We start from the raw sequence: 27,254 nt of genomic DNA on the forward strand, positions 1-27,254 counted from the left end.
GCAGAAGTCGGAATAAGCCGTCTGTTACTTCAGAATTATTTCAAAATAACGGAATTGCTGTGTAGACTCTGGGGGCTTGTGCCTGTGACATGGCTCGCCGAGAGGCAGGAAGTGCTCGATCTTAAGCAAATGGCCAAGGAGCAACGCTTTACGGCAAAAAACACAAGAACTGCTCTTGGGCTGGATCCCCAGGTCACTCAGAGCGCCCGTAGCCACTTCCCTGCCTCTCCCTTCGCTGCTCTTGCACTTAGCCCAAGAGTCGAGAAGCTGCACTCTCCCACCCAGAAACCTCTGGGACTTCTCTCCCTCCCAGCTCTTCATGTCATGGAGAGTGCAAGGCAGCCACTACCCCCCATCACCACTCCTGATCTTGTCCAAATGGCCAAGAAGTTATGCTTTACCCCAAACCACGCAGGCCCCTCTCACCTAGAGCACAAAGGTGCAGGCATGGGTGGTATAGTGGTGAGCATTGCTCCCTTCCAAGCAGTTGACCTGCGTTCAGTTGCCAACCAGTGCACTCTGAGGAGGAAGCAGCTGAGCTCCTCAGGGAGGTTTCCCTTTAACCGTCCCAAAATGGGCCTGAGTGAGTGCTTCATCTGCAGGCTGCCTTACACTGCTTCCCATCCTCTCCTGGAGGCAGGAAGCCCTCAATCGTAGCCAAACTGCCCAGAAGCAAAGCTTTATGGCAGAAAACATGAGCACAGCTCTTTGTCCGGATCCCTGGGCCACGCAGAGCATCCAGCAGCCGCTTCTCTGACTCTCCCTTTGCCTCTCTAAGGCTGTGTCCAGACTCAGGGGTTCTTTCGAAAAAAGTAGCCTTTTTTCGAAAGAACTTCCCCTGCGTCCAGACTCAAGCCGTGTTCTTTCGAAAGTAAATCGAAAGAATGCGGCTTTTCTTTCGACGGCGGTACACCTAATTCTACGAGGAAGAACGCCTTTTTCGCGGGAGATCCGTCGAAAGTAAGTGAGTGTGGACGGGGGGAGCCCTTTTTTTCGAAAGTATTGGCCTCCAGGAAGAAGCCCTGTTGGACAATCTGGGCCATGGGTTGCACGTCTGTGGTTCCTGGCTGCAGCCATTCCTTAAAGGGACAGGCGCACCCTCACAGACACTTGTTGCAGACAAGGAGCCAGAGCACACGGCAACTTTGCTGCAGCATGTCCCAGCCCCAAGACCGTCCTGGCCCTTCCAGAGAGCCTTCTGAGGACCCAGCCAAGGGCTCCAAGCGCCGGGCACCATCCTGGTCTGGCCCAGAGATCAAGAGCCTGCTGGAGCTCTGGGGAGAGGAGGAGGCCTTACAGGCCCTCAAAAGCCGGCGGCGAAACGCTGATATTTATGGCCGCATGGCTGAAGCCCTGGCCCAGAAGGGCCACTACCCCCGCACCCAGGACCAGGTGCGCTCCAAAGTAAAAGAGCTGCGGCAGGGCTACGTCAAGGCCAGGGAGGAGAGCTCCCGTTCTGGGGCAGCCCCCCACTACTGCCCCTACTACCCCGAGCTGAACCAGATCCTGGGTGGCAGTGGAGAAGCACGCACACCACGGCGGTTCGTACAGTCTGGATTGGCAGACCCCATGGTGGACGCTCCAGAGCAGGACCCAGAGCAGTCTGGAGACGGGGACATGGTCCCAGAGGAGGAGGACAGTGAGGAGACGGCGACCCTCACCCTGGAGCCAGTCACCCAGACCCCAGAGGCCTCCCAGGCGTCATCTGGCGCAGGAGAGGAAGCAGCAGGTGAGTGCAGTGAGGTTGTGTCACACCCGGGGGGGGGGGGGGAGGTAGGTGGGTGCACAGTGGGTGATGCACAAGGGAAACCTGTCATGCTCAGGCTGATGCCCAGGTCACACACACACAGTGTAACCTTCAGAATGTCTGATTCCCCTGTCTCAAGGGAGAAGGCATGCCCTTTTGGACAGCTGTTGCACACATGACTGATTGGGATAGAAATGTAGCCGTGTTACTCTGATCTGAGGAAGTGGGTCTGGCCCAGGAAAGCTCATCCCCTAATAAACCATCCTGTTAGTATTTTAAGTGCTACAGAGTCCAGTTTTTAGGACTGATTGTGTCTTCTTCTTTTCCTCCACAGCCGGACCAGCCGTGGAAGAGGGCCGCAGCACCCCAGCCCCACCTCCATCTCCATCTCGGGGACATGGGAGCCACAGACACAGGCGTGTCTATGCGGACATCCTCAGGCAGCACGTGGAGGCCGTGCAGGAGCTCAACTCCATCATGCGAGAGAGGGCGGAGGCAGAGGATCGCTGACGTGACTGGCTCATGGACGAGCTGGTCCTGCAGCGCACGTCCCTGTGTGCCACTCTCAGGGAGGTCTGCGGCTTGCCTGCTCCTGTGCCTGGTCCTGCTCCTCCAGCACCCCATGACCCCACCCCACCAAACCCCCCTTCCACAACAGCATCCCTTTCCCCCCTTGAACCTCCTTCTCCCCCAGCCCCCACAGTTCCCCAGCCCCTCTCTCCCCCTGGTCCTCCTCTCCCCCAGGCTTCCACGTCCCAAGAGCACCCCAGCCAGCCAACCGACAGGTGCACCACCCGATCCCGTAGCCGTGGAGCACCCCAAACACGAGGCCCAGGCAGGAGAGGGAAATCTGGCAAGCCCCGTGCAACCTGATCCCCTTCCCCCCTCCAGGTTTCCAGTCCCCTTCCCCCCTCCAGGTTTCAAGAACCCCCATCACCCCAGTTAAAGCACAAACAAAGGGTTCAACAAAATGTTTCTTTATTGTAAATAGTGTTTTCAACAACAAAAATGAAAAAAAAAATTGTTATGTTTGCTACATTTATACTATTGTTTGAGAATATGTACAAAAATTAAACAGAACATTTTATTTTGCAACACACCCTGGTGTTACTGATGTGTCCAAACAGGGTCAGAAGACGGGTTGTGGAGGGAAGCTTCTATTGGGCCAGGGCCCAGTCCCCAGGCAGAAGCCCCTCAGTAGAGTCAGTGGCCTCCACTGGAGAATTGCTCCCGGAGGGCCTCCCGGATGCCAACAGCAGACCGGTGAGCCTGGCGGATGGCAGCTGTCCGGGGCTGGGCAAAGGGCCTCTCCTGGCCATCAGCACCTCTACCCCACTCTGGTAGGAAGGCCTCCCCTTTCCTCTCCATGAGGTTATGGAGGACGCAACACGCGGCCACCACCGCAGGGATGTTGCTCTCCCCCATGTCGAGGCGTGTGAGCAAGCACCGGAATCTGTCTTTTAAATATCCAAACGCACATTCCACCTGGTTGCGAGCCCGGTTAAGGTGAGCATTAAACTGCTCCTTGCTCGCATCCAGGTGGCCGGTGTAGGGTTTCATCAGCCACAGCATCAGGGGATAGGCGGCATCAGCCACTATGCACACCGGCATGTGCACATCCCCAACTGCAAACTCGCGATGGGGGAAAAATGTTCCTGCCTGAAGCCTCCGGTAGAGGTCCGAGTTTCTGAAGATCCGGGCATCGTGTGCCCGCCCTGACCACCCAACACAAATGTCCGAAAACTGGCCACGATGGTCGACCAGGGCCTGGAGCACCATAGAAAAGTAGCCCTTCCTGTTGATGAATTGGGCTGCTCGATGGGGCGGTGCACGGATTGCAATGTGTGTCCCATCGAGCGCTCCTCCGCAATTCGGGAAGCCGAGGGCAGCAAAGCCGGCCATGACGCTGTCCAGATCTGGTAGACAGATGAGCCTGTTGAGCAGCTCCGAATTGATGGCCCTCACCACCTGCAGAACGAGACAGACAACAAAATGTTAGAAGGGGTGCCTTATCTCTTAGGAGGAGAACCCACCGCCCACCTTCCCTCTCAAACACCCCGGGAATCCCCTCCTCAGAACCCCCCCCCAACAATTCAGGGTGAGTGGAGGAGCTCCCTCCCACTCCCACTCCACTTGGCCCTTCCTGACAGTCTCCCTTCCCCCCACCCCAAACTGTGACTGTCCCCAGACAATGACTTACCTCCATCAGGATGGATCCTACAGTAGACCTGCCCACGCCAAATTGGTGTCCCACGGAGCGGTAGCTGTCGGGGGTTGCCAGCTTCCAGAGGGCAATGGCGATCCTCTTTTCCAGGGGGATGGCGGGCCGCAGGTGGGTGTCTTGCCGTTGCAGAGCAGGGGCGAGCCAGGTACACAGCTCCTGGAAAGTGGTCTTTCGCATCCTGAAGTTGCGTAGCCAGTCTTGGTCATCCCAGATCTCCATCACGAGCCAGTCCCACCAGTCAGAGCTGGTGTCAAACCTCCAAACACGCCTGTCCACGAAAAAGTTTGGAGGCAAGGGCAGTGCGGCTGCTTGACGGAGGAGCCCCTCGTACCTCTGGTCTGGGTCCAGCTCGGGAAGTAGCCTCATGACAGTGTCATGCAGATGCAGCAACAGCTGCAGTATGGTGGTGTGGGGCCATCGCCTGCCCAGGGGCAGCTCTGGCTCCATGCCAAAAAAAAGGGTCTCAAAGCGAAAAACCTCAAAAGAAAAAAGCTGCTGGGGTGTCCCAGGAAGCTGAGCACTCCAAAGCAGCACTGCAATGCCTTGCTTACTTCCTCGAGGGACAGCAAAGGCAGCTGCAGGAGCAGAGCAACGGGTGTTCAGGAGTGTCCCTCTCACCACGCGTCTCTGCAAAGGGCAGGCAGGCAGCACCCGGAAGGAAATGCTGCCCCCATGCCCTGGCAGAAGCAGTTCCGGGTGGCTTTCAATTTCGAAAGAAGCCTGCAGTCTAGACATAGCCTAATACTTCAGAACTGAGCTTCTGGCCCCACTTGTTCAATTCCACTTTGTGCTTCTTGACTTTTTCAATATAAAGACTTTAAAGAAACATTTTTGAGAGCTGCTCCAGTGGCGCAATGGGTCAGTGCACAGTACTTATAAGGCAGTGCTTGTGGGAGACATGCTGAGGTTGTGAGTTCAAACCTCACCTGGAGCAGTGGCTTTTAGTCCCCGCTGGTCTGGCCCCTTCCAGTGAACGCTGGGGGAGCTCAGAGGAGGGTCTCTGTTGCCCATTTTCTTCCCCCCGCTCCCATCAGCAGCCACCGTCCCTTTCAGCCACTGGAGAAGCTCATGAACAGAGACAAGCTACTTTGTCCCATTTCCCGCTTCTTTTCCTGGGCTGACCCAGTGGCTGAAAGGGGCTGCGGCTGCTGATGGAGATGGGGAAGATGGGCAACAAGACCCTGGCAGAAAGCAGGTCAAGGGTCCAACCCTCTCTGTGCCCCTTGGCCTCAGATCCTGGCCACCCAGCATTCACTGTGAGGAAGCCATAATCTGTGAAGTGGGAATTTTCACTGATCCCATCCTCTGGGGTGGAATCCCAGCTCCCCCAGCGTTCACTGCAAGGCATGGGGTCCCAAACTGGGGGGCCTGAAGAAATTCCAGGGGGGGCATTAGGTGACTCAGCCCTTCCCCCCATCACGTTCTTTTTTTTTTGTGCTATTTTGGAGGGAGGGCGTGAGGGTTTTTTAAAAGTCAAAAAGGAGGGGGCATGATCCCAAAGACTCTGGGAACCAATGCAAGGGTGCAACACAGCAGGGACTAACAACCACTGCTCCAGGTGAGCTTTGAACTCACAGGACTCAATTTTCACTATATAAACTGGGGTCCAAGAAGGAGACCAGCAAGAAGAAGGAAAAGGGGAAAGAGAAGTGGAAGAAGAACTCCCCTGCAACCAGAACTCCTCTGCACGACTCTAACTACAGACACAAGCTACCCAAGCCCCCTGGCTCAGAGTAGAACATGCCTGGCCCATCAGAAAAGGCACCTCCAGAGCCTGTGTCTCTACCTGCCTTTGAACTAAGGACTTGCTGCATGTTAAAAAAACACAATGACCACAACACCACAGAGGGTTTTTTTTTGTTTTTGTTTTTTTTGCCTGAGCTTAAACTTGGGAAACTATTCCGTTACTAACCCTTTGGCCGACTCTGATTGCTGTGGGGTTAAGGAATTCTCTCTTGTTAATTCTGTGCCCTCAGGACGGGACCAAACCAAGGGAAGCCGGCCTCCCCGGGGTCTCTGTTGAAGCAAAAGCTCCTCTCTGGTTTGGCGGCTAATAAACAGCTTTATTGCTCAATAAGGCACAAAGTGCCAAACGTGTTCCCAGCAGAGCCGGGCCCAGCAAGGCTGCTAATACAATCAACCCTAGTATCTTAATACCCTTAACCAAACAGTCTGGTGTCAGGGCATCCAATTACAGAAATCATCAATGAAACTTAGAAAAGCGAAACCGTTCTCAGCAAGATAGAGTGCGAGGGAGTGAAGCGTCTCTCTCAACCAGCTCAATTAGCACATTCCAGTAGCCCATCCTGTAGGCCTCTCACACCGGGTGACAGAAAGTTCACTCTGGTCTATGTGCAGAAGCAAGGAGCTGAAATGGTTTCTGTTATACAAGATGGCTTCTAGCTAAATATGAAATGGTTTCCACAACTCCAACCCAGATGATCAATGTTTGCTGCGTTTCTCCCTCTCCCAACTGTACCAAACCTCAAGGCCAACTCTACAGTCCCAGCGGCTGGGGGAGATGTGCACGTTAGAGCCTCTGCCCACTGAGCTGTAGCCTTCTGTGCCCAGAGAGCCAGCCATTGCCAGGGCGGGAGGGAAATGGGGAATGGCTGCACTTTGGGAGGCAAAGGTGTTGTCTGGGACCATAAAATAGAACAGTTTTACCAAGTAGTCTCCAGAGGGCGCCATGGCTTAGCTGGCTAAAGCACCTGTCTAGTAAACAGGAGATCCTGGGTTCAACTCCCAGTGGTGTCTTGTTTCAGCCTTTGCTCACGTTTTCCTAGCTTCTTCTGGGACACAGAAGAGGCCTCCCCTGGCCACCCATGGAGCTGCTGGTTCAGGAAAAGGCTGATGGGAGAGGAGTGCACAGCTCCCCCAGTGGCTGGGTCTGTGGCCTTTGAGGTTCTGCAGGGTTGTGGGAAGGAGAAGTGCAGCAAACTTTGATTATTTGGCTTGTAAACCCCTTGGTCTCAGGATTGAGGTTGGAGTCCCCAGGTGGGGCCCGGCCTCCCTTGGTTTGGTCCCTTCCTGAGGGCACAGAGTTAAGAAGAGAGAATTCCTTCCCCCGCAGCAAGCGGAGCTGTCCAAAGAGTTAGTAACAAAATGTTTGTTCACCCTAATGGGGTGACCTGATGCCCAAATTCCCGCTGCCCCCAGACTGCCTGCAGGGGCCTGGCTCCCCAGCCCAGCCACAGAGGGAGGCTCAATATCTCCAGGAGGCCGGGAGCACGTGCCCGGCACAGAGAGCTGCTGCCAACTGCTCGTCGCCTGCTTCAGAGGCCCAGCAGCCGCCCCCTGAACCCAAACTTGCTCCTGCTCCTCCAGCTTCTCTCCCTGACACACCCCACGGCTGCCAAGGTCCCTGCGCCTGAGGCAGTGGGATCATCCGAGGCAGGCGCCAGTCCCAGCCCCGAGCCCCCCTCCCCTTTTCACCCACCTCCTCCCCCTCCCAGGCTCTTCCCTCAGCCCCTCCCCAGTTCTACATTCCCCACAGAGAAACCAGAGAGTTTGTTCTTTCCACAGGGAAAAGTCCTGTTTGTGTTACCAGCAGGGCGGTGGGAGGGGGGAGATGCACAAGCCCCGCGATGGGCTGGGGGATGGCAGCCGTGTGCTGCTGCTGAATGACACTTGGGAGCTGCTCAGCCTCTGGCCCCCACCCTGGCAGGATCGTCTCTGCCTTGTGCTCACAACTATTCTGGGGGACACTTGGGGGACGTTCGACTCGCCAAGGTCCAGCCAGGGGAGGAGACAGAGGAACCTCCCTTTGAGGGGCCCAAAGGCATCTCCCTGATGGTCTAGTGGTTAGGTTTCAGCACTTTCACTGCTGCGGCCTGCGTTCAATTCCCAGTCAGGGAAACCAGCCTCATCTGTGTTAATGAAATCTGCCTGGTCTTTTCCATCACAGGGAGGGCCAGTGGCTGAGGGAAGGGAGGGGCTGGGGTGCCAGAGGCAGGCTCTGACTGGGAGACACTCCCAGCAGCCAAGCACATTTCTCAGGCAGCCCCTTCCCTGCGCAGGGGGTACAGGTCACACGCCTGGGTGAATAAGAGCTTGTGGGGACTGGCCAGGGCTTCAAGCAGGCAGCTCCCATTGGCCACAAACCAGCTGGGAGCAGGGACCAGGCATGAAGCCTTTTCCTCTGCAGCTGAGAGACACAAAGGGCCCAGCAGCCCCTTCTCTCAGCTGTGCGTGGGGGCAGGGCGAGCAGGGAATCTGCCTGAGGCTTCTTGCTGCCATGTTGGGTGGCTTCATGGGCTGGATCCAGCCCGCTGGCCTGTATTGCCCAGGCCTGGCGTAGAGGGACCCTTGGCTCTGGCTGTGGGGGAGGGGCGCTGTGGAAAGGCCAGTCTGGCCTTCCTGGGCAGGGCATGACGACATGCGGCCCGGCTGCCAAACATCCCAGATAGAGAATTACAGGCTAGTGAGATCTGTATCAAGCAGCCAAAGTAGCTCAGTGGGGAGAGCATTAGACTGAGGATCTAAAGGTCCCTGGTTCACTCCCAGGCTTTGGCAGGTGCTGGCATGTGGCAGCAACTTCCCTGGTGTTCAATCCTTACCTTGCTGTTTTTGATCACAGCTTGGTATTGACAAATCAAGATCATCTCATTAGCCCCGCCCCTGACTTCTTCCTGTTACTCGCTGCCTCGTTGACTACTGCCCACCCAGTGCTGGCCCTAGATATGGAACAGGGCTGTGGGCTGATGGGGATGTGCTGGGGAATTGGTGGTTTGTGTAAATCCTTGAGAATTGATCTTCTTGCCCCTCTGGCTCAATTCTACTTTGTGCTTCTTCACTTTCTCAATGTAAGGACTTTGGAGAAAACTCTGAAATGTCTGCTCCAGTGGCGCAATGGGTCAGTGCGCAGTATTTATAAAGCAGTGTGCATAGGAGACATGCTGAGGGTGTGAGTTCAAACCTCACCTGGAGCAGTGGTTTTCAGTCCCTACTGGGCTGCCCCTTTCCAGTGATCACTGTGGGAGCTGGGATTCTAGCCCAGAGGAGACTGTCAGTCAAATTCCCCCTTCAGACTTGTCAGACTGAATGGTGGGTGGCCGGGAAGGTCCTTCTTGCTTCCAGGGTCTTGTTGCAGGTCTTCTCCCCCCCACTCCTTACCCAGCAGCAGATGCTGTCCCTTTCGGCCATTGGGTCAGCTCAGGGAGCAGGAAATGGGGCAAAGGAGCCAGACAAGCTGAGGGAGGCGGGAAATTCTGATCTCTGCATCTCCCCATGTGAGGGTTTGTCTACACGTCATTCCTCTTTCCAGAGAGCAATGCAAATTCAGCTGAGTGACATTGCAAATGAAGTGGGGATTTGCATAATCATGTCTGGCCGCTATTTCGAAATATTCTATTTTGAACTACCAGGCGCTGTCTAGACACAGTTCTTTGGAAAGAAAACCCTTCTTTCGAAATCACCCTTACTCCTTATGAAATGAGGTTTAAGGGTTAGTGCTGACGAAGGGTTTTCTCCCGCAATAAGCGAATCTCAACAGCGTTTTGTATTGCAAAATAAAGTATTTTCAAATAGCACCGGTCTGTGAATATGCAAATGAAGTGCAGGATATTTAAATCCCAGCTTCATTTCCAATGTTGAGTGTCTACATTTGCATCCCTCACAGGTTCTCTGGGCAGTGATACCCCAAGGGAATGACAAGGGCGTGTGGTGCTGGCTTTCCTGTCCCAGCAATTGCAGTCAGAGCCCTGCCTTGCCAGTGCCAGTCACAGCAGCCTCTGCACCTGCTCCAGGCTTGTGGTTTCCTTCTTCCCAACACTCCTCCCCAATCAGCCTTTTCCTGAACCAGCAGCTCCATGGGAGGCCTCTTCTCTGTCTCAGAAGCACACAGGAAAACATGAGCAAAGGCAACAAGGTTACACTGGGATTTGAACCCAGGATCTCCTGCTTACAAGGCAGGCACTTTAGCAAGCTAAGCCATGGTGCCCTTTTTGGCTATCTTCTCCTTCCCCTCCCCTCCCCTGTGTTGAGACAGGCTGTATAGTCTCTGGGGTGGGAATGAGGGATTTGGGTGTGGGAAGGGGTGAGAGGTGCAAGCTCTGGGAGGAAATCTGGATGGAGGAGGAGGTGGAGAAGGGGACACTGGCTCGGGGAGGGGGCTCCAGGCTGGGCGGTGTTGGGATTCTAAGCAAGCCACAGGCTTGCGGATGTGAGGGTGCAGGAATTTGGGTTGGGGTATGGGAGGGGCTGAGGGCAGGGGGTTCCAGTGTTTGATAGGCTCAGATCTAGGGTCTGGGGAAGGGGGAGTGCAGGAGTGGTTGTGGCCAGATGGGAACTTGGCCCCAATTGTGGGTTTGTTGGCCAGGCTTCATTTTTAAATAGAATACTATGTTAAACACAAAAGGTTTCTGTATTGTCTTTATTTATGAGAATGGCAGGGAACCTGCCTTGAGTCAGGTGTCACTGACCCATAGAAAAGTCATTTGGGAGCAGGGGACACAGTACTGGGGAGGGGTGCTAGTGGGTTCTGGAGCAGGGAACAGGGTGCCAGTGAGGGCAGGGGAGAGGGGGCAGGGTGCCAGGACAGGTTTCTGCAGCAGGGGACAGGGTGCTAGGGGGGGGGGCCAGGTTTCTGCAGAGGGGAGCAGGGGGACAGGTTTCTGTAGTAGGAGACAGGGTGCCAGAAGGAACTGGTTTCTGCAGGGGGGGAAGGTTTCTGGAGCGGTGTCGGGGGGGCAAGGGAGAGGGAACAGGGGGCCAGGAGGGCGGGGGACAAGTTTGGGGCAGAGGAGAGGAAACAAGGTGGCGCTCCCTCCGGACTGACCGCAGGGCAGCCGGGCTGGAGTGAAGAAAAGCGGCTGCCCGGCCAGCTGGCCATGGCGCTCAGCCAGGGTGCACCACGCTCCACGTGGGCAGGCGCAGAAGGGAAGCCGCCCAAACAGCTGGAGCGCAGTTCGCTGAACGCCACAGCCAGCAGGCCAGGCAGCTTCTCCTCTGTGCCAGCCCACGTGGAGCGTGGTGCACCCTGGCTGAGCGCCATGGCCAGCTTACCTTCTTCTGCTTTCTGAGACAGTTGGCAAGGATGCTCCCAAGTGGGTCTCTCTCTTACTCCACAGAAGCTGTTCAGACCCCTCATTTGCCAATGCTGGTGTTAGGTGCAGATCTGGGTGCTAAAAGCCCAGGTATCCAAAGTAAGAGTGAAGGGGCACATTTTCCTCCAGAAGGCCCAGGAGTGACAGACAGAGGGAGGTGGCTGTAGCAGAGCAGGGTCTGTCTGGAGACAAAGCGGAGCCTGAAGATGAGAAGACCCATGACAGGCAGAGACTCCAGAGCACGGGGGGCTAGTTATTTGGTCTGGCAAAGTGACAGAAAATCCCCAGGCCCTGAGCATGGTGCGGGCAAAGCCCATGGGGCAGTTTGCCTGGTGAGGTTTGGGGGCGTGGATCTTACACCTTGTAGATTTTCCCTTTGCAACATCCTCTGGCAAGGAGTTCCACTGGGCGCAAAAATGCTTCCTTTTTAACTCAGTTACTTACCAGTTTCATTCTGTCACCCTGGTTCTTAAGTAGGCGAAAAAATAATTTCTTATTTGTTTTCTGCACCCCTGTCATCATCACATAAACCCCTGTCCCATCGCCCCTTGCTTGTCCCTTCCCACGCTGAGAAGAAGTTCCATGAACTCCTGGGAGCTGCTTTCCAAGGAAGAGGCATTTCCAAAATAGAAGATGGCCAAGCCCAATCCCCTACACAAAGCCCCAGGAAATACCAATGGAGCTTGGGAAAGTTCCCTCTCGGGCAGCGCTACGGAATGGACCCGGCTGGCCATCGGGCTGACTAACCCATCAACAGACGAGTCCCCGTGAGACTTCTCAGCCCAAGTGCAGAGACTGTGGAGTCCCCCACTCCCAGCCCAGTGGCAGAGGGGCAGCGCCCTGAGGAGGTGGGTCCTGAGCAGCAGAGACCTTTGAAGGGAACAGAGACAAGGGAGACGTGAGGTGAGAGGAAGGGGAACAAGTCGCCTCTTCTCAAGCGAGACATGGTGGGAAACTGCTGGTTCCGGTGTAGACTCTTCCAGTGTTACTGTGGAATAACGGCCATTGTTCCAAAAGAACTTTTGTGTGTGGACAGAACCTGCGCAGCCCAAGAAATGTGATTGGCAGCTCCTCCCCACAATCCTTTTGTCAATTGAAGTGCAGGGTTCTGAAGACATGGACCCAAGGTAAACACCTTGCTTGCTTTCTGCTAAGGCCAGGCTGGAGGGAAAAGAATGGCTCCTTCGAGCCAGAGTTAAACCAGCAACCTAAGGATCATTTGCCAAGCACACACTACAGTCCTCCGCTCTGCCAGCTGAACTATCGAAGGAGCCTGAGCAGCATTAATTTGTCCAGGTTGTCCCTTCTAAAAGTCTCAGGGCAACTGCTTCCCCAAGTATATGGCATCGCTGATGAGGGGCAGAGGAGCACAGGGGCTGTCACAGGTACTTCACATGCAGACAGACGCCCTGAGTGAAACCTGAGCTAGATCCATCCATGTCTCAGCAAAAGGAAGAAAGTTGGGTTCTTCTCATGTGTCTTCTTTGTTCCAGAGTCTCTAGGGGTGCGGCACCAAAACCTTTTGTGCTGGCCGTAATGTTTTCCTTTATTTAAAATAAAGTTTGATCAACTAACATGAGACAGTTCAAACGCTTAATCATTTAATGATTTAAATTAAACTTTTCTCCCCAGCTGCAGCCCTAGCGAAATGGCTGGGGTGTGATTATGTCATTAGTGGCGAGTGTCCATTAGTAACCAAGAGTCCATGGAAAGGTTTGGGGAGGGCAGGGGCTCAGCAAAGGGGTGGAGAAGGTGGGGTCTTGCGGAAGGGACGGGATAGATCCTGGCTTGCCCTGACATTTCAAAGGTGACCTTGGGGGCATGTGGCACCCTGATCAGCCTCTGATGTTCCCTGTGAGCCCCAGAACCAGCCCTGAGTGAGGGGGGCAGAGGGGGAGCAGCTCACACATGCCAAGGGGCTGCCCAGGGACAGGACATGAGCCCTGGGAGGTAGCAGTGACATCACAAGGGCCTTGTGCAGCACCTCAGCTCATTGGCCGGGAGGCAGTGACCTCACAGAGGGGCCATGGCAACAGCCAGGTGGGACAGGCTGCAGGGCTGGGGCATCTCAGAGACCCCCATGGCCTGGCTGCCTGGAATCTCCTTTGGGAGGTTTCCCCTTGAGGGCAGAAGGGATTGAGGGTCCCAGCTGGGAGTGTCTCTGTGGAGGTTTCCCCTTTCCCCAGGCTGCAATGGGAGGGGCTGGAATTGAACTGAAGAGAGATCTGGGAGAAGCAAGAGGAAGGGCTGCAAACACCCGATGAGGATGGGATTTGAACCCATGCCTGCAGAGCACAATGGATTAGCAGTCCATCGCCTTAACCACACAGCCACCTCATCTGAGCTGCAAGGTTTGTTTCAAACTACCCAAAGCCAGCACTGCCAGGAACCTTTGTGCCACTCGCTGGCTGGCCAAGGACATCCAGGGCTGGAAGGTTTTGGCTTTTCACAATGTTCCCTGGGCTGTTGTACAAAGCTCAGTGCTGGTAACAAACCCAAACACCCCTTGGCTACATCTACCCTGCAGGCTTCTTACACAAGAACTGTTTTGTGCAAGAGTTCTTGTGCAAAATGTCTTGTGCAAGAGCATGTCCAAACAGTGTCCGTCTCTGGTCTGATTTCACAGTGTGGTGAGACACTGGCACCCACAGCAGCATGGATGGGGCGGCTAGAGGGAGTGGCTGGAGGCCGGTAGGAGCAGTGGCAAGTGGCCAGGGGAGTGGGCGAGCCTCATTTGCATTTCTAATGAGCCACCATTGTTGTGGAAGAGGCTCTTGCACCAGAAGAAGCATCTACACAGCCCCTTCTTGTGCAAGAAAAACCCTCTTGTGCAATGCCGCTACGCTTAGCCTCATTTGCATATTTCTGGTGCAAGAACCTGCCAGCGTAGACACAGCCCAATTGTTTTCACTGTCAGGGGCTCAGTGGCCCCTCCCTCTTCCTACCTGCTCTCCCAAAAGAGACAGACCTGGCTCCCCTTTCTTTTCCCCCAGCAACTGCCATGCTGCAAAGCAGATATCAGAGTGTAAGCAGGGGCTGAACTGCTGCTTGCTGTCAGCCAGCTGAAAGGAGGGGTGGGTGTGCCCACTACAGTTGTTTAGCTCTGCAAGGTAATTAACTGTTGACATGTAAATACTGCTCAGGAGAGAATCCAAGGTGTGGCTATGTAAATCCCATTCAGCCAGGGCTGATGGAGGGTCAGTGTTGGAATGGAATGTGGAGAATTGTAAATAATTTGGGACTGTTGTGGGGGGTAACTAATCATGTTACCCCTAAATGTGGGAACTGTAAAACATGCCACCAGTGCTTGCAGGAGAGACACCACCATCATGGTAAGAGGTCTCGGAAGAACAAGCCTCCCCCCTTCCAGAATTGAGTGGCTAGAGCTGGGGGAAATGGTTAAAAGATTTGAGTCAGCTTGTTTTACACCTGCCAGCTGTGAGCTATAAGACTGGCCCAATCTGTGCCTTTTTCCCTTTGTTTTAAAGATAGACTTAAACCAGACTCCCTGAAGAGTCGTTTCTGTTGCTAGTCCAGTGAAAGCTGGATTCGTTTGCTAGTCCAGCTGGTGGTTAAAGAGTTGAAATCACTGGTTTGGCTGAGTGCCAGACCTGTTGCACCAGTGAAGTAGTGGCAACCAGTGGTGTGGCGTGGAGCGGCGGCAGGCAAAGAGCGGCCACCAGCGGCATGGCGTGGAGCGGCAGCAGGTGAGGAGCAGCGACCAGAGGCATAGCAAGGAGCGGCGGCAGATGAGGAGTGGCCATCAGCTGCATGGCATGGAGCGGTGGCTGGTGCCCAGCGGAGCGTCCAGAGGCGTGGAACGAGACAGCTGGTGGAGTGTGGTGGAGTTTCGTATAAGGTGCCCCCTATCTATCCCCTCCCACCCCCATTTATACCCAGGTTGGGAAGTGAAACCCTGTGGGTGAACTTTGGGACTCTCGGTGGCACGGACCAAGGACAGAGACCTTTGGGGTGTCAGACTTTTTGGACTTCGGGCGATTCTTGGCTGGGGTGGGGGCTTGGTTCATGTTAATGCCGTATGACTTCTCTTTGGCTGAGTCTACACTTTCATGAATTTCCGGAAATGCTTAAAACAGAATGGCTACGTCTACACTGGCCCCTTTTCCGGAAGGGGCATGTAAATTTCAGCAGTCGTCGTAGGGAAATCCGCGGGGGATTTAAATATCCCCCGCGGCATTTAAATAAAAATGTCCGCCGCTTTTTTCCGGCTTTTAAAAAAGCCGGAAAAGAGCGTCTAGACTGGCCCCGATCCTCCGGAAAAAGCGCCTTTTTCCGGAGGCTCTTATTCTTACTTTGAAGTAAGAATAAGAGCCTCTGGAAAAGGGCACTTTTTCCGGAGGATCGGGGCCAGTCTAGACGCTAAAAAAGCCGGAAAAAAGCGGCGGACATTTTTATTTAAATGCCGCGGGGGATATTTAAATCCCCCGCGGATTTCCCTATGACGACTGCTGAAATTTACATGCCCCTTCCGGAAAAGGGGCCAGTGTAGACGTAGCCAATAGTTTTCATTATAAGTATTTCCGGAAAAAGAGCGTCTACATTGGCAGGATGCTTTTCCGGAAAAGCCCTTTTTCCGGAAAAGCGTCCGTGGCCAATGTAGACGTGCTTTTCCGGAAAAGAGCCCCGATCGTCATTTCCGCGATCGGGGCTTTTTTCCGGAAAAGACTACTGGGCTGTCTACACTCGCCCTTTTCCGGAACAGTGTTCCAGAATAAGGACTTATGCCCGAGCGGGAGCAGAATAGTTTTTCTGGAATAGTGGCTGATTTTGTACAGTTCAACGTAATTGCTTTTCTGGAAATTCAAGGGCCAGTGTAGACAGCTCGCAGCTTATTCCGGAAAAGCGGCTGATTTTCTGGAATAAGTGGCCCAGTGTAGACACAGCCTTTCTGTTTCATTAAATGTTTCTTTCCTACCTCAGACTCGGTGCTTGCGAGTGGGGAAGCATTGCCTCTCAGAGGCGCCCAGGGGTGCATGAATTTCCCAGATTACTGGGTGGGGGCTCAAGCTGGTTCTATGTGTGATGGCCCCAAGATATTGATCCCAGCCCTGGTTACTGCCAGGCCTACCCGGCAGAAGGGTTACAAGAGACAGCAAAGGTCTCAATTCACAAGGCTCTGTGGCCCAAGGGAAAGCATGTTGGACTTCTAAGCTGTGGTGCTCACTGTGATCTAGGTGGGCCATTCAAAGGTTGTGGGTTCAAATCCTACCAGAGTCACTTTAGCTGCTTCCTCATTTCCAGAGCAGCTTTTACAGAACAGGCAATCCTTAGGCTGACACCAGGATGGGCTTTAGTCCAGACAGTTCCCAGGAGACCCCAGCGAGGGGGGAGGCAAGGGCTGCTCTGAAAGGCTGCAGGTTCCCACAGACCCTTTATCCCTCCATGTCTCCTACCAGTGCTGTGCATCACTCAAGCTATGTCTACACTACACTGTTCTTCTGAAAAAGCTAGGCAAATCGTGAACCCTAGTTTGCATAGCTTTTTCTGGAAGAAGCTTTTCCAACATTTGGCCTGTTTACACTGGGCCAAATGTGGGGAAAAAAACTTTTTTTTTGTAACATTTCTTCTTCTTCATAAAATAAGGTTAACAGAGGCACCAAAAACGCGTCTGCTCTTCCGAAAAAAATTCGGCAGATGTGTTCTCTGGACTAAACCGTTGTCTCTGTAGTGTAGACTGAGCCCTGATGTAACATCTTATTTCAAGTGTAGGTGCAGCATAGATAGAGGGTTGACTCAGAGTCCTTAGTGCTGCCTCTTAGACCATGGGACCTACACAAGACACCTGTGACTCAGCTGGGCCAAACTGGAGCCCTTAGGCTCAAGCCTACTGGGACCAGCTTTGCTTGTTTTCCTTCCACCCAGAGCCCCCTTCTTCTCCTGGGCTGCAAGGAGCCTCGCTGGGATGCCCTGAGACAGGCACAGGGCTCTGCCTCCCCACAGCCAGCCCCAACACACAGGCTTTGGCAGAACAAGGGGGGGGGGGGGGGCTCTGCTCACCCTACTGAGTCCCACTGAGACATTGAGCTTTTGTCCTGCCCCCCTCAGCTTGGCCTCCCTCCTCTGCCCCATTCCTGCCTCACTTCCTCCTTGGGCAAGTCACACAAGGGAAGCAGCAGGAGGAGCCGGCCCCATACGCCAGCATCCGAGGGCAGGGGAGACTGAGACAGAAGTGTCCATCAGGTGCCTGGCCTGACCCTTCTGGCTTCCCCAGGCTGCCACCAAGGGGCATTCTCAGCTGATGTCACCCCCCCTCCCCCCCGTTGCTCCCCCCCGTCGCATGTGAGTTGGGCTTATCCCAGGCAGGAGGAGCTGCACTTACCCGGGCACCCAGGAGAGCAGCAATAAGAGAAGACCCTGTGTTTGTGCCTGGTTTTGAACCAGGAACCTTTCACACGTCAGGCAAATGTGATAAGGCACTACACCACAAAAACACACAACTGTTCTTCAGAGAATGGCACTTGTCTGACTGTTCTGTTCCTGGCTCTTTCCAACACCCTGCTCTGCAGGGGAGGGGAATGCACCTTGTGAACACTCCACCTCTTGTTCTCAGGGAAGCCACTAACCCCAGATGCCAGCTCCTCATTTCCTCACCAGCCCCTTGAGATTTGTAGCTCAAAGCTGGAGCTGCTGTGGAAAGAGGTGAAGCTACAGAAGCTGACAGGGTACAATCAGCAGGCAGAGGGTTATTTTTTCTCCTCCCTGGGCTGATGTGGCTAGAACTGAGGAGAAGAAAATCCTCTTCCCTTCGCCTCAGAAGATGGAAATTGCATTTGGTTCTACTAAATCTGGACCCCAGGACTAGACTTTTTCTTTCCAAAGCCCTAATGAAAGCTGAGCCAATTGCTTGCAGACTGAGAATGTGAGTTAGAGAAGGGCATCGCCCAGCATGGGGCTTGAACCCATGATCCTGAGATTAAGAGTCTCATGCTCTTCCAACTGAGTTAGCCAGGCTGTGTGCAAAAAGTGTCCTAATATCCCATCACAGCATAACAGGAGCCAAGTGTTCTCCACTGCCTGACTTAAGACTCTTTCTTGCCCCCAATGTGGGGTTCTGCTCTGTGAGGAGGTTTGAACTCTAACCCCACTCCCAACACACCCACTTCTTTCCCCACAAGGAACGGCCCCATTTCCATCTCTCCAGGGACAGGGGAAGGGCTCTGGCCTGTTCTCTGCAAAATGCTCAGCCTGTTTCATTTTCTGCAGGAACGAGTGGGATCCATGCGCCCTGTCGCCAGTGAGAGGTATGTGTCCTCTTCCCCCTTTCCACAGACACAGCAGGCCAGGGGGATGTGCACCTGCAGTGGCCCCTTCCTACGTGGCCGGGACGAAAGCAGCTTGAACTGACGGGCGAGTCTCACTTGCTGATCAGACTCCCAGGGCCTGAGCTCTGGGGCCAGCCCGGGGCGGGAGGGAGAGGGGGTGTGAAGAAATTCCAGGGGAGGGGGAAGAGGTGACCCAGCCCTCCCCCCATCAATTTTTTTTCTTTTTTGCTAAAACAAGTTTTGCTTCTATTTGGGGGGGGGGGGGACATGAGGGTTTTTCAAAAATCAAAAAGGGGGGGAGTGATGCTGAATAGTTTGGGAACCACTGCAAGGGTACAACCCAGCAGGGACTCAAAAGGAATGCTGCAGGTGAGGTTTGAACTCACAACCTCAGCATGTTTCCTACAAGTACTGCCTTATAAGTACTGTGCACTGACCCATTGCGCCACTGGAGCAGATATTTGAAGTCTTTCTTCAAAGTCCTTAGATTGAAAAAGTCAAGACGCACAAAGTGGAATTGAAGTTTCTGCCTGTGCCCTTGTTCTTTCTTTTCACAGGCAGAGCCGGGGGACTCCGCACATCCAGAGACCCCTCCCTCTTCCTCCCTGGTCTCTGAAATAACCCACCCTAGTGGGGCACAAAGCTGCTGGAGGCCAGAGCACTAGAGATGAGTTGCACGTGGGTTAGTGCTCCCTTTGCACGTGAGAGGTAGCAGGATTCACTCCCATCTTCTCCCACCTGCTCGCTGTTGCTCAGGGGTTGGCCCCTTTCCTGCTGCCCCAACTCTCATTCCCACAATGCACTTTGTGCAGGGACCGATGGTCATGGTCAAGGCATGTGGCTGGAGCCAGGACCCTTCCCAAAGTATACAACTCCCCCGCCCCCCGTTCTGCTCACGCTCTCTGGCTGCCTCCAGCATGGGCTGAGCTCAGGGGTCAGATGGGCGACCTGCCCGGACGCTGTGATGGCATCAGGCACCTGAGCACAAGTCTGCTCACAAAGCTCTAATGGGCCTCAGACAAGCAAAACCACCTTAGTGAACCTCAGGGCAAGGAAGCTGAAAAGCCTGGAGCACAAGGACCTCCCAGCAACCACCCCAGCCAGTCCCACTGAGATTTAAACTCAGATTGGAGGATTCAGAGTCATTAGTGCTGCCCCTTACACCTGGGACCTAGACAGAAGGCCTGGGGTAGACACCTGGGACACTCAGTTCTCAGTCTGGCCTCTGCTCTCCTGGCTTCCCTCCGGCTGCTTCATCTCTCAGGACTCTCTGGCTACGTCTACATGGCACGTTTATTTTGGAATAAGCTCTTCTGGAACAGTTTATTTGAAAATACCACGTCTACACTGCAGGGAAACCTCAAAATGAGTCCAAGGAGGCTTCCCTAATGTAGACGTGCTACCTTGATTTAGAGCCCCAGGGGGAATAACTTAGAATGGCCCTGGGGAGGGGATATTTCAAAATAGCAGAAATGGAGCATGTACACGCACCTCATTTTGAAATAGCTGTTTCAGAATAGGCATTTTTCTGCGTACAGTGAGGTCTACAGAAGTTGGAATTAGCCGTCCGTTATTTCAGAGTTACTTCAAACTAACGGAATTGCTGTGTAGACTCTTGCATTGTTATTTTGGAATAACGGCCATTGTTCCAAAAGAACTTTTCCGTGTGGACAGAACCTCTGTCCTGCCCCAGTTCTGATGCTTTCTGGACAAACTCCATGTTAGGACCAGTCACAATCTGGGGTCAGTGAGGGTCCGTCCCACCTGAGATGTGTGTTCTACAAAAGCCTCCTGTTCCCCACCCACTTCTCAATACTGGCTGCAGACACTTTTTTTCATATGGGGGTGTAGCTCAGTGGCAGAGTGTTTGACTGCAGATCACATGGTCCTTGGTTCAAATCCAAGTGCCCCCTGCAAGAGTGTTTATTTAATAGAGACATTTCCTTCATATGTGAACTCTTTGAATGAATACAAACCTGTAGGCTACATCTACATGGCAGGGTTTTTGCTCAATGTTCTTGCACAAAATCATGCAGAGCACAGCACAAGTGTTCTTGCGTAAGTAAATTTGCACTACAGCGTTGGAAAACAGTGCTTCTTCCAGAAGAGTTATTCCTCTCCACATGAGGAATAAGCCCTCTTGCACAAGAGCTCTTCCACCAGAGGGCAGTGTAGACAGGCAACATGAATTTCTTGTGCAATATACCCATATGGCTAAAATGCCCATCAGAGTTTTCTTGCACAAGAGAGCAACCACACTGCCATGGACGCTCTTGCACAAAAGCACATCTCTTGTGCAAAGCACTTGGCGGTGTGGACGTGTTCTTGTGGAAGACCTTTTGCACAAGAATGCTTACGCAAAACAGTTCTTACACAAGAAGGCTGCAGTGTAGACGTAGCCGTCGTGTTATGATGGTGTTTAGGTCAGTAACTGGGGCCACTAAATGGTGCCTGTGACCTGTAACCTAGGGATCCATGTTGGATCCCCTGAGGCACTGGCTGCTCAGAGACTGGTTAGAACTGGATTTTCCTGCCAAGTGGCACGAGGGTTCCTGACAATAAGCGGCGGAACGGCTCTGCACAAGAGGGTTTTTTGTGCAAGAAGGAGCAGTATAGACAGCTTCTTCTTGCACAAAAGTCTCTGCTGCAAAAATGATGGCTCATTAGGTATGCAAATGAAGTGTGGCAATATTCATCCCCACACCTCATTTGCGTATCTTATTGCACAGCAATGTGCGGTGCAGACATCGCTAAGGAAGCCAAACACTGGCATTACCAGTATTTCGCCAGCGGGTCCCACTGAGGTCGTGGTGCAGGATTCAGACTCACTTGCAGAGGAAGGCTCTAGAATCTTCCTGCTTTGCACAACATTTTTGAAGCTTAGACAGAAAGCACAGGGGCCATGTTTACACTGACGGGTTCTTGAGCAAGCAATATGCCAATGAGGCTAAGCGTGGACTATCACACTGCTCCTTCATGCACAAGGAACCCCTGTGACAATAAGCAGCGGAACGGCTCTGCACACGAAGGCTCTGTCTGCACTGGCGGCTTCTTGCACAAGAACATGGCCACACAGGGCTGCTGACGCAGGTGACCAGGTGGTTGGCAGCAGCGCCGTAGGCCGAGCACATGCTCCAGGCCTCCTGGACATATGGAGCCTCCCTCTGTGGCTTGGGCTGGAGGAACCTGTCCCCTGCAGGGAGCCTTGGGCCAGCCACTGCAGCAGCAGGAATTTGGGAATCACGTCACCCCACTGGGGCAATGGAGGGAAGAGAAGGGTTTTCCCTGCCATTAGGGAAAGCAGGCCAGGCCAAGGCCCTTTTAGCCACTGGGGCTGTGCAGGCTGGAGCCTCCTCCTATGAGCTCTCTGCTCTGCTTCCTGCAAAGGTCTCAGCCTCTTGTGTGTCTCTGCTTCCCTGTCCATAGCAGGGAGCTAAAGGGTGGGTGAGAACTATCACCACAGCAAATATCTCAGTGGCCAGCATAGGGCTTGAACCCATGACCTTGGCATTATTAGCACCACGCGCTAACCAACTGAGCTAGCCAGCCTATCAAGGCTAAGCTCACAAATGGCCCTTTCAGAAAGGCACCTCCAGCATTTGCCAGGGTGACTGGAGCTGCCAATGGCTCTTCTCTGACAGCGCCACTAGCGACTCACTGTGATGTGGGCTGGCTAGTCCAGCTGGTTTGAGGTGTCACGGAAATCCAGACTCAGGGTTGGAAGGAGAGAAACACTTTTATTAAGAGCTGTGGGAAGTTTCAAAAGAAAGACTTCCAAAATCAAATGTCCGTGGTAACCTTATATACATTCATGGTTGCACACAAAATAGAATAGACATCACATAAGCTAGTGACAGCGTTACGATTGGCTTAATGCTTAAAGCTACTTTTATCTCAATATGCAGAGATAAACTTAGTTACATGGGTGTTAGTCTCATCCTTGCAGCAGAAAAGCTAGATCAGGCTGGTTTTAGTAGGTTCACTATGTCTCACACACAACGCAAGGTCACGTTCAGTCAGTTGCATACACACTTCACATTGTTCCTTTTAACAAAATACATTTTCCTTCTCAGAGGTTTGGTCACGGTGGCTGGCGGTCAGCATGGCATGTCACCCCTCCCGTCACACTTGGTGCCAGAAGAACAAAGCTTGCAAAGGAGTTTGAATTCCCTCCATCTCCCCATGCTGCAGCGGTAAAAGAAATCCTGAAACCGTCCCCTTCTCCTGTCACTGGAGAGATGGAAATGGGGCCGTTCCTTGTGGGGAAAGAAGTGGGTGTGTCAGGAGGGGGATTTGTGCTCAAACCTCCCCACAGACCAGAACCCCCCATTAGGGGCAAGAAAGAGCCTTGAGTCAGGCACTTGAGAACTCTCGGTTCCTGCTACTCTACAATGGCATATTAGGAAAGCTGCTGTACATAGCCTGGATAGCTCAGTTGGTAGCGCATGCAACTCTTAATTTCAAGGTTATGGGTTCAAGCCCCATGCTGGGCAATGCCCTTCTTTAACTCACATTCTCAGCCTACAAGCAATTCACTCTCAGCTTTCACCAGGTTTTAGAAAGAAAAAGTCTAGTCCTGGGGTCCAGCTTTAGTAGAACCAGAGAGAAAACAAGCTGCAAGTTCCATCTTCTGAGGAGAAGGGAAGAGGATTTTCTTCTCCACATCAGCCCAGGGAGGAGAAAAAATAACCCTCCGCCCGCTGATTTTCCCCCGTCAGCTTCTGTAGCTTCACCTCCTTCAACAGCAGCTCCAGCTTTGAGCTACAAATCTCAAGGGGCTGGTGAGGAAATGAGGAGCTGGCAGCTTGGGTTAGTGGCGTCCCTGAGAACAAGAGGTGGAGTGTTCACAAGGTGCATTCCCCTCCCCCGCAGAGCAGGGTGTTGGAAGGACTGAGTAACAGAACAGTCAGACAAGTTCCACCAAAGCCAAAGTGTGTTTCTGTGGTGTAGTGATTTTCGCTGTTGCCTAACATGCAAAAGGTCCCTGGTTCAAAAACAGGCTCTGCTCTTATTGCTGCTCCCCTGGGTGCCCAGGTAAGTGCAGCTGCTTCTTACTAGCCTGTTCCTGAGCCCAACACCCACGTGACAGGGGAGTGACATCAGCTGAGAATGCCCCTTGCTGCCAGCCTGGGGAAGGGAGATGAATCAGGCCAGGCAGCTACTGGAGGCTTGTGGCTTGGCCTCCCGTGCCCTGGGAGGCTGGTGTATTGCGCTGGCTCTGCCTGCTGCCTCCCTTGTGTGACTTGCCCAGTGTCCACAGGCCAAATGTCAGAAAAGCTTCTTCCAAAAAAAGCAGAAGAAAAAGCTGCACAAATTGGGGTTTGAAATGTGCGTAGCTTTTTCCAGAAGAGCAGTGCAGTGTAGACATAGCCTGAGTGTTGCTCAGCACTAGTAGGAGACAGGGAGGGACAAAATGGTCTAACGGCACCTGCTGCCTTTCAGAACCACCCTCAGCCCAGCCCCAAGAATCAGCCCTTCCCTCCACCCTCACTGGGGTCTGCAAAAGGTGCCCTGGAAATGAGAAAGCAGCTGAAGTGACTCTGGTGGGACTTGAACCCACAACCTTTGAATGTCTTGCTGAGCTCACATTAACCACTACAGCTTAGAAGTCCAACATGCTTTCCATTGCACCACAGAGCCTGCTGGCTGGCTGAGTTTGAAATCTCCACTCTCTGCTTTGCAGCATGGCAATTGCTGGGGGGAAGAAAGGGGGAGCCAGGTCTGTCTCTTTTGGGAGAACAGGTAGGAAGAGAGAGGGGGCCACTGAGCCCCTGACCCTTAAAGTAAGGGATAAGAACTGAGCCGTGGTTGGAGAATGTGGGCATCAATCCCACTGCCTCTCACATGCTAAGCAAGCACTCTATCACTTGAGATAATTCCCCTGCTGGGACAAAAAGAAAGCTCTCCTGCCCCACACACATTGTTCCAGAGCCCACACGGTCCCTGCAGATGCCCAAGGCTTCTTTCGGAAAGGGCCACTTGTGATTTATTTCGAAGTGCTGTGTAGCCAGCCCCAAATTACAAAATAAGCTATTTCAAAATAGGCGCATTGATTATTTTGAACTATGGGACGCACCCCTAGTGAGTTAGAGTTGAACTCTGCCTCTAGCTCAACCCACCCACGTACTGACTCCGCTTTGCCATGGGGCTGTTTGCATTGGCCTCCTCTCTCTGTAGCCAGGCTTCAGCCAGGAGTGAGGCTCAGGGGAAACCTCACAAAGGAGATTCCAGGCAGCCAGGCCATGGGGGTCTCTGAGATGCCCCAGCCCTGCAGCCTGTCCCACCTGGCTGTTGCCAAGGTTGCTCTGTGAGGTCACTGCCTCCCAGCCAATGAGCTGAGGTGCTGCACAAGGCCCTTGTGATGTCACTGCTGCCTTGCAGGCTCATGTCCTACCCCTGGCCAGCCCCTTGGCATGTGTGAGCTGCTCCCCCTCTGCCCCCGTCACTCAGGGCTGGTTCTGGGGCTCAAGCAGGGAACATCAGAGGCTGCTCAGGGGGACATATTGGGGCCTGTGAGTGTTGCTGTCCTGCTGTACAGACACGGCCATAGAGCCTCAGGAGGCTGTAGCCGTGGGAGTCACTTCCCTGGTTTCGGGAGGGAGACGAGACGTCAAGGCCCATGACTTGGAGCCAGCTACAGATACCCATGGAAAGCTGATTTTCAGAGGGGTGTGATCAGCCCTTCCTGTGTATCTGGCTTCTTCAAGGGGCTTAATCAGGAGCTAAAAGTTGAAGAAGGGCCATTTAGGAGGGTGAATTTCTTTCCCTGGCAACTTTTTCTGTGTGCTGCATGGGCCTAATGGGCAAGGCACTGGCTTCCTGAGTCAGGGATTGTGGGTTCAAGTCCCAGCTGGGGTGACAGTTTCCTTTTACTGACAAAGAGTTTCTCTGCTCTCTGAAGTAGTTGGCAAGGATGATCGGCAGTTGCTGTCTCCTTCTCTACAGAAACTGTTCAGACCCCTCACTAGCAAGTGCTGGTGTTAGGTGCAGATCTGGTTGCTAAAAGCCCAGGTGTCCGAATGAAGGGGCACATTTTGCTCTAGAAGGCCCAGGAGTGACAGCCAGATGGAGGTGGCTGTATCAGGGTCTGTCTGGAGACAAAGAGGAGCCTGAGGATGAGAAGGCCCATGAGAGGCAGAGACTCCAGAGCAGTGGGGGGCTAGTTATTTGGTCTGGCAAACTGACAGAAAATCCCCAGGCCCTGAGCATGGTGCGGGCGAGGCCCATGGGGCAGTTTGCCTGGTGGGGTTTGGGGGGTGGAGAAGCTGTGAAGCTCTGTGAGTGGATAAGGTCCATGGCTGAGCTGAGCCACCTGCCGTGTGTGTGACTCAAACTGTCCCTCGTCCCCTTTTGTGTGTCTGTTGCGCTTCCAGCATCTTTCCACAGGCACGTTCATCTGGCAAAGACCCCCCCCCCCCCCAGGGATCTTGTATCTTCCTTTGTGCAACTCAGCCGCAGACACTGCCAGGGCTGGAAGGAAATTGCTGCACTTTGGGAGTCAAAGGTGTTGTCTGGGACCATAAAGCAGTTTCACCCAGGAACCTGAAAAGGGCACCATGGCTCAGCTGGCTAAAGTGCTTGTTTTGTAAACAGAAGATCCTGGGTTTTATGCCTGGTGGTGTCTTATTGCAGCCAGTGCTTGCATTTTCCTATGTCCTTCTGGGGCACAGAAGAGGCCTCCTCTGGCCACCCATGGAACTGCGGGTTCAGGAAAAGGCTGATTGGGGAGGAGTGTTGGGAAGAAGGAAACAACAAGGGAGAAGCACCTGATGCCCACAGACCCTCACTCTCCATGGCTGCAGGAGCTGTAGAGGTTGCACCCCCAGGCTCTCTGAGCACAGACACCCCCAGGGAATCACAAGGGCATGTGGTGCTGGCTCTCCTGTCCCAGCAATTGCAGTCAGAGCCCTGCCTTGCCAGTGCCAGTCACAACAGCCTCTGCACCCGCTCCAGGCTTGTGGTTTCCTTCTTCCCAACACTCCTCCCCAATCAACCTTTTCCTGAACCAGCAGCTCCATGGGTGGCCAGGGGAGGCCTCTCCTGTGTCCCAGAAGCTGCCAGGCTCTGACTCTTGTCCCCTTGGTGCCCCCGTCTAAATTCTCTTTTAAATTGGTCTTTATGGTCCTGCTCAGAGTGTTTTTCTCCTCAGCAGCGCACAAGAGAGAAGCTGTTGTCACTGGCCCTTGAAGGCAAGATGAGCTTTGCCTGCCCCTCTCAGCCTGACTCCCTACTTGGCCCCATTCCTGCCTCCCTTCCCGGGCTGACCCAGTGACTGAAAGGTGCTGCGGCTGCTGCTGACAGGGAAGAAGCTGGGAGGCAAGGTGCTGGCAGCAAGAGAGTCCAGCTGCCTCTTTGCCCTGGGTCTCAGTGCGCCATGCCAGCCAGCAGCCACCTCGACCAAACCTCAAACCAGCTGGACTAGCCAGCCCACGTCACAGTGAGTCGCTAGTGGCCCTGTCAGAGAAGAGCCATTGGCAGCTGCAGACACAGCCCTTCAGCTGCCGGACACGCCTTTCTAAAAGGGCTATTTGGAAGCTGCGTTTTGCTTGGCTGACTAGCTCAGTTGGTTAGTGCATGGTGCTAGTAATGGCAAGGTCATGGGTTCAATCCTTGTGCTGGCTGCAGATACATTTGCTGTTGTGACTGTTCTACCCCTGCCCCTCTACTTTAGCTGCCTGCTATGGACAGGGAAGCAGAAACAGGCAAAAGGCTGAGAGCTCTTCAGGAAACAGTCCAGAAAATTGGTAGGAGGAGGCTCCAGACTGAGTGCCTGAAAGGCCTTTGACCTGGCCAGCTTCCCCCAATAGCAGGGAAAACTCTTCTCTTCCCTCTATTGTGGGGCCACTCATGGGCCTGCTGGCTCAGCTGTTTAGAGCTTGATGCTAATAATGCCCAGGTCACGGGTACAAGCCCCATGCAGACCCTACAACAGCTGAATTAGTTTTGTTTGAGCT

At 53.7% G+C, this 27,254-nt stretch overlaps 11 non-coding genes across 11 annotated transcripts; 7 read left to right on the forward strand and 4 right to left on the reverse strand.

The window, feature by feature from the left end:
* The first annotated feature begins 4,811 nt into the window (after nt 1-4,811).
* TRNAI-UAU (transfer RNA isoleucine (anticodon UAU)) lies at nt 4,812-4,905 on the forward strand. The gene is made up of 2 exons: nt 4,812-4,849; nt 4,870-4,905. It is a non-coding gene; the product is annotated as a tRNA-Ile (tRNA).
* Nucleotides 4,906-6,654: 1,749 nt separating this feature from the next.
* Nucleotides 6,655-6,728, forward strand: TRNAT-AGU (transfer RNA threonine (anticodon AGU)). Its single transcript has one exon. It is a non-coding gene; the product is annotated as a tRNA-Thr (tRNA).
* Nucleotides 6,729-7,757: 1,029 nt separating this feature from the next.
* TRNAE-UUC (transfer RNA glutamic acid (anticodon UUC)) lies at nt 7,758-7,829 on the forward strand. The gene has a single exon. It is a non-coding gene; the product is annotated as a tRNA-Glu (tRNA).
* Nucleotides 7,830-8,413: 584 nt separating this feature from the next.
* Nucleotides 8,414-8,486, forward strand: TRNAL-GAG (transfer RNA leucine (anticodon GAG)). The gene has a single exon. It is a non-coding gene; the product is annotated as a tRNA-Leu (tRNA).
* A 322-nt stretch (nt 8,487-8,808) lies between these two features.
* Nucleotides 8,809-8,902, forward strand: TRNAI-UAU (transfer RNA isoleucine (anticodon UAU)). Its single transcript has 2 exons — nt 8,809-8,846; nt 8,867-8,902. It is a non-coding gene; the product is annotated as a tRNA-Ile (tRNA).
* Nucleotides 8,903-13,275: 4,373 nt separating this feature from the next.
* TRNAS-GCU (transfer RNA serine (anticodon GCU)) lies at nt 13,276-13,357 on the reverse strand. Its single transcript has one exon. It is a non-coding gene; the product is annotated as a tRNA-Ser (tRNA).
* A 4,559-nt stretch (nt 13,358-17,916) lies between these two features.
* On the reverse strand, nt 17,917-17,989 carry TRNAK-CUU (transfer RNA lysine (anticodon CUU)). Its single transcript has one exon. It is a non-coding gene; the product is annotated as a tRNA-Lys (tRNA).
* Nucleotides 17,990-20,141: 2,152 nt separating this feature from the next.
* Nucleotides 20,142-20,213, forward strand: TRNAC-GCA (transfer RNA cysteine (anticodon GCA)). The gene has a single exon. It is a non-coding gene; the product is annotated as a tRNA-Cys (tRNA).
* Nucleotides 20,214-21,775: 1,562 nt separating this feature from the next.
* On the reverse strand, nt 21,776-21,849 carry TRNAI-AAU (transfer RNA isoleucine (anticodon AAU)). The gene has a single exon. It is a non-coding gene; the product is annotated as a tRNA-Ile (tRNA).
* An 871-nt stretch (nt 21,850-22,720) lies between these two features.
* On the forward strand, nt 22,721-22,793 carry TRNAK-CUU (transfer RNA lysine (anticodon CUU)). Its single transcript has one exon. It is a non-coding gene; the product is annotated as a tRNA-Lys (tRNA).
* Nucleotides 22,794-23,835: 1,042 nt separating this feature from the next.
* TRNAR-UCU (transfer RNA arginine (anticodon UCU)) lies at nt 23,836-23,940 on the reverse strand. The gene is made up of 2 exons: nt 23,904-23,940; nt 23,836-23,871 (listed from the first exon to the last, which is right to left on the reverse strand). It is a non-coding gene; the product is annotated as a tRNA-Arg (tRNA).
* Between the last annotated feature and the right edge of the window lie 3,314 nt (nt 23,941-27,254).

The sequence above is a fragment of the Pelodiscus sinensis genome, unplaced genomic scaffold, assembly GCF_049634645.1.
Source record: "Pelodiscus sinensis isolate JC-2024 unplaced genomic scaffold, ASM4963464v1 ctg46, whole genome shotgun sequence".
NCBI lineage: Eukaryota > Metazoa > Chordata > Testudines > Trionychidae > Pelodiscus > Pelodiscus sinensis.